The following is a 9844-nucleotide window of genomic DNA, read 5'->3' as shown; positions in this document are numbered from 1 at the left end:
TTGTAAACCTATGATTCTTAAATAAATTATATATTAATTGTTTAAAGTATAGATCCGAAACTATCTTAAGTATTGAATTTAATTAATTTTAATATAATCTAAAAATAATATAGTCTAATAATAAATTATTATAATATTAAAAAATAAAGATTATATAGTATTATGAAATAAAGATTAAATTTTTAAATTAATGAATGTTATACTCATTTAATTTATTAATATTTATAATCTGTTATATAACTAATAATAAATTAGAATGAATAAAGAAGAAGTTATAATAAAAATTGTTACACCTGAAATTTTTCTTATAATATAATCGTAACTTACTTCGTAAATCACATTATCTCATACATTTTTTCGATAAATTCAAATTTTTATGATAAATTCAAATTGCAAATGAACATTTTTTATATATTATTTTTATATTATTTTATATGACATATTCTTCAGTAAATAAAAATCATGTATTATCTTTAAACATTCGAATAAGATTAAAATATTAAATACATGTATTTAAGAAATAATTCAAAATTACACAAAACATGAAAATCCCGAGTTTTTTCAGAAATGAATTAAGGATTAAAAATCAAGTGAAAAGATATACGAACAGATATAAATCCAGATTATCGATTTATATTATTTCGTAACGTATTGATAAAGCAAATAATAAACGAAATATTCAAAATAAATATTCAAAAGTATTATATAAATTTATAATTGAAAATATTATTTAATAATATAATTGAAGATTTAAATTACGTAATATTTAAATAAATGAATATTTGTAATCAATAAATTGTAAACTGAAAAATATTTAGATACACATAGATACATCAGAAACATTTAAATGCATTTCTACTTAACGATTGTATTATATATTATTATTATATTATTGTTATTATATTGTATATCAGCACTATATTTATATATATTTACGCTTATTATATTCCTAATTATTATATTCTCCATTAATATATTTGACAAAAACATTATTTACACAATAGATTTATTACATATAGAAAACAATGCATGAAGATATGAAAAAACTTTATAAAATTATAAATATTTATGAAAAGTATATTTAATTTAGGTTATATTATATTTCTATAAAAATAATAAAATATATTATATTTCTATAAAAAAAGTATCAGAAATAATAAAAATTTCAAATATAAGTTGTATGATATTAATAGGAATATATTGTAATGGTATTAAGTTAAGTATTAATTATAGAATAACTTTGAATTATTCTATAAAACGGAAATATTTTTTCACATTTTTTTTAAATTTTTAAATTTTTAAATGAAATTTTATATTTTTTATTATATATCTTGATATTGATTTATTATATTGAAACATGTTACATGTTCAAAATGTTACTCATATTTTTTTTATGGATTTATTAAATTTCAAAATTTATATGTATGTTATATTTATATTTTACCGTTATAAATTCTGTTGAATTGAAAATAATCTAGTATGGCCAGTGATTTCTCCAGATTTTTGATCATACAATTTTTTTAAGATAAGATTACATGCAATATAAATAGCTTTCAATATAAATACTTTAGAAATACAATGAGATTAGAAAAATTAAAGAATAATTAATACATATGAAGAAATAATATTTAAAATGTTAAAAAAAGTGAAAAGAAAATTACAAAGATATATTTTCAATAATGAAGGACATGTTAAAAAATAGTCTCTTTTGTTTCTCGTCCCTTGATATTTTTGTTTCTCATTTTTTTTTACATAAAATAGTAACGTATATAGTGATTTTTATGAAATATTATTAATTTTATATGAAAATACAATATTATATGCCAACTTTATCAGTTTATTAGTTTCAATAAAATTAAATATTGTTATAACTATTATTTTAAAGTTCTATATTTAGAGGTAAGAGATATACAGTCAAGAAAAATTTGATATATATATTAAACCTTTCTAAAATAATTTAATTTTACATAATCTATAATAAATATTCTTATATAAAGGAATTATGATAGAAATTTGTATATTTTAATAAATGTTGTTTAAATAGAAATTTAAAAATTGTCGAATAAATTCACTTAATCATATGTTAAAAATGCTATATCGAAAATTATTAATGAAAATAAATTAATAAGAACAAACAGCTAATATAATTAAATATAAAAATAACAGATTTTTATTCAAATTTTATAACATCTACAAATTGAAGAAGAAAAATTATTAATGAAATATTTATTAACTTCAACAAATCTTAATTATGATATTTGTTATATTGTATGTTTCTGTTAATATAAATGAAAATAATATAAGTATTGAGAGTAGAAAATATAGAAAATAAAAATCTTGCTTTAAAATTTTATATTCGAAACTAAATGAGCATTGGATTTAATATCAAATATATTTCAAATAGTGGCTCATACAATGTGCTAGTATAAACATTCGAACAAATATGTTTTATTATGAAATTTTTAGAAAATAAACTATTTTGTTTTTCATGCTTTCCACAAATTTATGGATCTTCTTATAAGTGAAAACGCTTGAGACATTTTACACTCTTTATGAGAAAATCTTTCTTAAACACATTTTTTGGTTAAATTTAAAAAATTTATATTTGTTTTTATTAAAAAATAGAATATTAAATGTAAATGTGTAAAAAGATCAAAAAAATTTTATTTAATTTCTTTTATGCAATTTTTTTCAGAAATATTAAATCTTACCAATTTCTTTTGTATATGTATATATACTTATTTATAGCATTTTCTTCAATATTTTATAAAAATGAAAAAAAAATTGAATAAAATCAAAATATAAAACGAACAATCTAAATAAGATCAAAATAGAAAAAATAATTTATTTTAATATATAATTATTATAATGTACAAAATATCTGAGTTAAATGAAAAAAATTTAAATATATACATATACATATATACAATGTTTATAAAAAATATTCTTGGACGATAAATTCCAAATATCAAAATAATGGAAAAATTCTTATATGTTCCATAATGATTATATTTACCATAATGACTGAGTTATAACTATTTCAGGTAGAACAAAATGACAGTAAAGCATTCTAGTGTGCTACATTATAATATTGCAATGTATCAATGAAATAATAATCTTGTATTTTTTATACATTATTTATATATAATTTTTGTAAGCTATTATAAAAAATTTATTATTTATCAATTTATTGCGAAAAAATTATAAGAAATTTTATTATATAATATATTTTTTTCTTTAATAGACAAATTAAGAAAAAAAAATTAATAAATAAATCTTTTATATCATTTTATTCAAATCCACAAATAAATCATTGAATGATATTCAATTTGACTATATGAAATTTATAAATTTCTATATTTCAAATTAAAGTTGAATATATTTTTTTTACAATTACTTCCTTTGTTGAGTGGTGAAACAAATAAATAAAAATCTTTAGTATGAGCCAAATGAATATATTTAATTATAATAATTGCATAATATCTGTTTACAAAACATTTGAAGTAAGTATATTGAAGAAAAATAAATAAGTACCTATTATGAAATAATAGTGTTGCTGGCAAATTGTTGCATTTATTAACAATGCAACAAATCCATGCGATATTACCTTGGACCTTTATCTCGACTTTATCTTCTACAGGAAAGAATTGAGCAGTTGTATCCGTAATAAGTTTACATGTACTTCGGTTGATGAATTTTTTTTTTCACCAGATTCTTTAAATACTTCACTGTATTTGTTTTTGTGACACAAATCACGAGATTATAAATTCCACATTGTCGAACATTTACACACTTTCGATTTCCACGTAATATAGTTAAATAATATTATTCTTAATTACTAATATAGACAATTAAATCTTGCTATGGAACAAAATATATTTAAAATGGATTATTATTATTACGAATGTTTATCAATATATTTAAACATCAAAATTATTATGAATTTAAATATTTCTGCATTATTATAATTCTTCTAATTATATCGTATAATTTTAAAAAGTATAATCTTCAAAATAACGAAACTATGAAAATTAATATGGAGAAATTATATGTGAGATTTATATTTATGTATCTTCTAAAATTCTATTATATAAGTATTATATATATGTATATATATATATACATTTACAATATATGAATCACATTGTTATAAATTAATAATGTATCACATCTGTTCACAATATTATTTTCATTATTTTAATTATCATAATTTTATAATTTTATATATATTTAGTTCTAAAAATTAATTAACAAATATATGGTATCATCATCGAATTTATTTATCGAAAAAATAACACTAATATTATCAGACCAGTTTTTCATGAACTATTTATATTGTTAAAAAATCTTTATCACTCTTTAATTTTCATTTTTCTAAAAGGATACAATATATGCACACATTAATATTGTATTCTTTCATATATACATACATACACATCTATATATATATATATATATATAAACACATAAAATAAGATCAATCTTTAATTTTTTTGAAATTAATTTAGTTAATATATCCAAACGAAGTACTTCTTTTAATGTAAATATAATCCACATTGTAAAATTTGTTTATTTTTTCATTATGAATTTGTTAATAAGAACTTTATATGTACAGTTAATCGCAGAAGTTTTCATTCACTTTACACACATTGATTTGAATTTGTGTTATCGAAATCAACAATAATTTCGTTTTGAAATATTGCAAGTATAATATTGCAATGTTTCAAGTATAATGAAATATTGCAAATAAAATATATATATAAGATTATATAATTATATTTAAATAAATATATTTATTAACACACACACATACACATATATAAAAAAAGAGAATTAAGAATTTATACGAATATATATTATAATAAATATAAAAATAAATATTATAATTCTTAAATTTATTAATTATATTAATAAATTATAAAATTTAAATTATTATTAAAAGTATAAATTAATATTAATAGATAATTCTGAAATAATAAATGAAAGTTCAATTCGGAAATTAATTTTAATAAAGATAAATATTAGTGCCAGCAATAGCTAAATGGCGGTTAAACTTGATTTATAATTTAATTTATTCTAGTAAAATTTATATGTAAAATTTAAATTATAATTAAGATTAATTAAAATTTTAAAGTTAAATAAAAACTAGATACTCTATTATAGAAAAATAAATTAAATATTATATAATTAAATGTTATCGTGTTATTATATGTTAAATTATTATCATATATTATCATTATGAATCATTAAAATTAAATAATATGACGGCTTTTATATCTAGATTAGAAATACGTGTTTATTAATTCGATAATCCACGATAAGAAATACTTGAAACTAATATTTAAATTTATTAAATATTAAATTTATGTATTGTTGTTTTAATTAATTTGAATAAATTTGAGTTAGAAATATTTTAGATAATAATAATTCAAATCAAAATGTAGTATATTCAAGATAATAAATGAGTTTCAATAAATTTAATTTTTGGATTATTCATTTTAATATAAATATAAAATATTAATATTAATATAAATATAAATATAAAAGAGGATTTAAAAGTAAATTAAAGTAATTACTTTAATTAAAGATAATTTTAAAAAGTGTACAAATCGCCTGTTTATTTCATTAAAGTAAAAATAAATCGTAACGTAGTAAAATACTAGAAAGTGTTTTTAGATTTAAAATTTTAGTTTAAAAAAAATATTTCTTTTGCATTGAAAAAATTAAAAAAATTTTTAAATTTTATAAATTAATTTATTAAATTTTCTTTTGAAGTTTAAAATTATAATTTTTAAAAGTTTAAAAATTAAAGTTAAAAAAAATTAAATTAAAATTAAATTAATTATTTTGAATTCATTTTTATTTTTATAATTAAATAATGTAAATGAAAATTATTAAATATTAAGAAAATATTAAATATAAAGAATAAAATTTTATTTTGTACTTTGAGTATCAGAATTGATTAAAATTTATTTAAGAATTTGAAATATTTCGAAAATAAGAGAGCTAAAATTTATAAAATTTTTTTTGTAATATTAAAATTATAAATATAAATTTAGAAATTAAATGTCATTCAAACTTATTAATATCTAGTTTTTAGAAATAAATTTAATTTAGATATAAAAGTTTTAATTTTAAAATTAAATATTAATTTATTTTATTAATTTTTATATTAAATATTTATAAGATAAACCATAAATTTTAAATAAAAATTTAATTTATTTAATTTTAATATTATGGAAATGATATATTTTTAAAATTGTTTTTAATTTAAAAATTTAATAATTTAATTTGTTTTAATAAAGATTTAAGTTAAAAATTTTATTTATTATATGAAAATATATATTAAAATTATAAAAATATAGAAATAATGATTAATAATAGAAGTAAATTTTAAATTGAAATTATTTAAATTATACAATTTAAAGGAATTCGGTAAATATATTATTCACCTGTTTATCAAAAAAAAACATGTCCTGATGAATTTAATTTTAGGTCGATCTGTTTCATGAAGTAAAATTTAAATAGCTGCAGTATATTGACTGGTATATACAAAGATAGCATAATAAATTGTCTTTTAATTGAAGAATTAATGAAGAACGAATGAACGAATTAATGAAATAATAACTGTCTCTAAATTATAAAATGAATTTAAATTTTTAGTAAAAATTTCAAAATTTAATTATAGGATGATAAAATCCTATAGAATTTTATTTAATTTAGTTATTTATTTAAATTATTTTTAAATAAATAATTAATAATAATTTGATTGGGAGGATTGATAAATTTAATAAACATTATTTAAAAATTAAATTTGATTAAAAAATATCTTTGATTTATATTTTATAATTAAAAAAATAAATTACTTTAGGTATATCAACGTAATATCTTTTGATAGATCATATTGATAAAGATGATTTTGAATTAAGATAAAAATTAAACGTAAGAATTTAAGTTTTTAAGTCTGTTCGATTTTTAAAATTTTACATGATTTGAGTTCAAATCGATATAAATCAAATTGATTTCTATCTATATTATATTCTATCCCTCTATATATTCTATCTACAATAAAAATAAATTAATTGTACAAAAGAACTTTAATTTGTAAATTATTTATAAATAAATAATTAATAAATTTATTATTTTAGCATATAAAGTGCATTAAATTTAAAATTTAATTATATTAATTTATTTAAATTAATAAATAATAATTTGAATTTTGAATTTTAATTAATTTATTAATTTTAATAGTTATAATAATATTTTAATTAGTGTAACATTTTTAATTCTGTTAGAACGAAAAATTTTAGAATATATTCAAGATCTAAAAGGACCTAATAAAGCTTTTTATTTGGTTTATTTCAGACTTTTAGAGATTGCATTAAAATTACTATCAAAAGAATGATTTTTTTTAATTATTCTAATTTATATATTTATAGGCCAATAATAATATTTTTTTTATCATTAGTTATATGAGTTTTATATTCTTGAGTTAATATTATTTATATAATGGAATTTAGTATTTCATTTATATTATTAATTTTAGGATTAAATGTATATCCAGTATTATTTGTTGGATAAATTTCAAATTGTAATTGTGTTAATTTTAGGTTTAATACGTTTAGTTTCAACAATAATTTCTTTTGAAATTAATTTAATTTTTTTTTAGATTAGTTTTTAGATTAATAATATTAATTGAACGATTTTCTTTTAGTGAATTTATTAATTATCAAAATAAAATTAAATTTGCAATTTTATTATATCCATTACATTTAATAATATTTACTAGAATATTAATTGAATTAAATCTTTTGATTTGATTAAAGGTGAGTCTGAATTAGTTTCTAGTTTTAATATTGAATATCATAGAAGAATATTTTTATTAATTTTTTTTATCTGAATATATAAATATTATATTTTATATTATATTTTTATATTATAAGAGTAATTTTAAGATTAACATTTTATGGATTCAATTATTGATCAATTAAATTTGTTATTATTTATTTATTTCATATTTGTTTAATTATTTGAATTCGTGGAATTTTACTAAATTTATTATTATTTATTTATTTCATATTTGTTTAATTATTTAAGTTCGTCGAATTCGTTATGATAAGTTAATATATATGTGTTGGACTGATATATTAATATTAGTAATAATTTATTTATTATATTTATATTATATAAAAGAAATTATTCAATAATAAATATAAATATATAATTTTAGAAAATAAAATAAGTATTAAAAGTTAATAGAAAATTTTATTTCTATATTATATTTTCAAAATATATACTTATTCAAGTTCATTAACTTATTTTTATAAATTAATTAAATTTAGATAATTTTATTTGAAGATTTTCAAATTAAATTTTCTCATAATTTTCTTAAATAAAATGATATAAAAAATATAAAAAGTATGTGATAGTAAATAATATATTAATATTTGTAAAAGGATATTCAATTAATTGTTTATTTAATCATGAAAAATAAAATTATTAATAAATATTTAATAATAAATTTTATTAAATAGATTTAATTTATTATTTATTAAATTGATATTATATAAAATAGTGATATATAAAATTTAAATTGATATTACTAATCCAATTACTCTATCAAGTTTATTAGGAATTGCATGTAAAATTGAATGTGCAAATAAAAAGTATTATTCAGGTTTAATATGTTGGAATATTTATTGGATTTGCAATTTTAAAATTATCTCCTAAATGGTATGAAAATTAAAGATTAATAAATATAAAGATAAATAAAATAATATAGAATCTTAATAGATCTTTAATTGAAAAATATGGATGAAATGAAATTTTATAATTGTTGTAATTTAAATCTAATGGATTTGATGAATCAGTTAAATGAAGTGCAAATAAATATAAAATAAATATAAATAAAATTACTAATGGTAAAACAAAATGTAAAATATAATAAAATAAATAAAATAAAATGAAAAAATCGATTTAAAGTGGTATTAATAATTGAAAATCCACCTCAAATTCATAATAATTTATCGCTAATATATGGAATTGCTAGATAAGTAAACTTGTAATAACTAGTAATTTGTAATAAATAGTAGTTCCTCAATATGATATTTGTCCACAAAGTAAAACATAACCAATAAATGCTATTGATATTAAAAGAATTAAAATTTCAATTCCTCATATTTTAGGTAATTTATATGAATAATAAATTATATTATGATTAATATGAATGTATATAACTATAAAATAAAACTATAAAATAAAAAAATAAAAATATAACTATAGAATAAAATGAAGAACTATTTATATGAAATAATCAAAATAATTAACCTGAATTTATATTTTTTATAATATTTGTAATTGATCAAAATGCAATATCAGTATTAAGACAATAATATATTGATAATATAAATCTAGAAATAATTTTAATTATTAAAAAAATTTCTAAAATTGATTCAAAATTACATATATAATTAATATTTATTAGTGTTGGTAAATAGATTGTTGATATAATTATTTTTAAAAATTTATTAGAATTAAATAAATTTAAAAAAATTTTTATTTTGGATTTAATTTAAATATTGAATTATTTTTTCTTTCGAAGAGTTTTTTTCCAATATATGTAATTTTTGTTATTAATAATAAGGCGAAAATTAATATAAAAATTATAATAATAAATAATGTAATATTTATTTCTGTATATAAATAAGTTAAATCAATATTTTTAATTAGATTAAAATATATTTCATTATTTATTATTACTTTTTTTATATAATTTAAACGATAATATTATTAAAAATAAAATTTGTAAAATTAATTTAATTTTAAATTTTAAAAGTTCATTTAT

Source organism: Apis cerana, unplaced genomic scaffold (genome assembly GCF_029169275.1).
Source record: "Apis cerana isolate GH-2021 unplaced genomic scaffold, AcerK_1.0 Chr0_AcerK, whole genome shotgun sequence".
In the NCBI taxonomy this organism is placed as follows: Eukaryota; Metazoa; Arthropoda; class Insecta; order Hymenoptera; family Apidae; genus Apis; species Apis cerana.
This window is presented reverse-complemented; position numbering follows the sequence as displayed.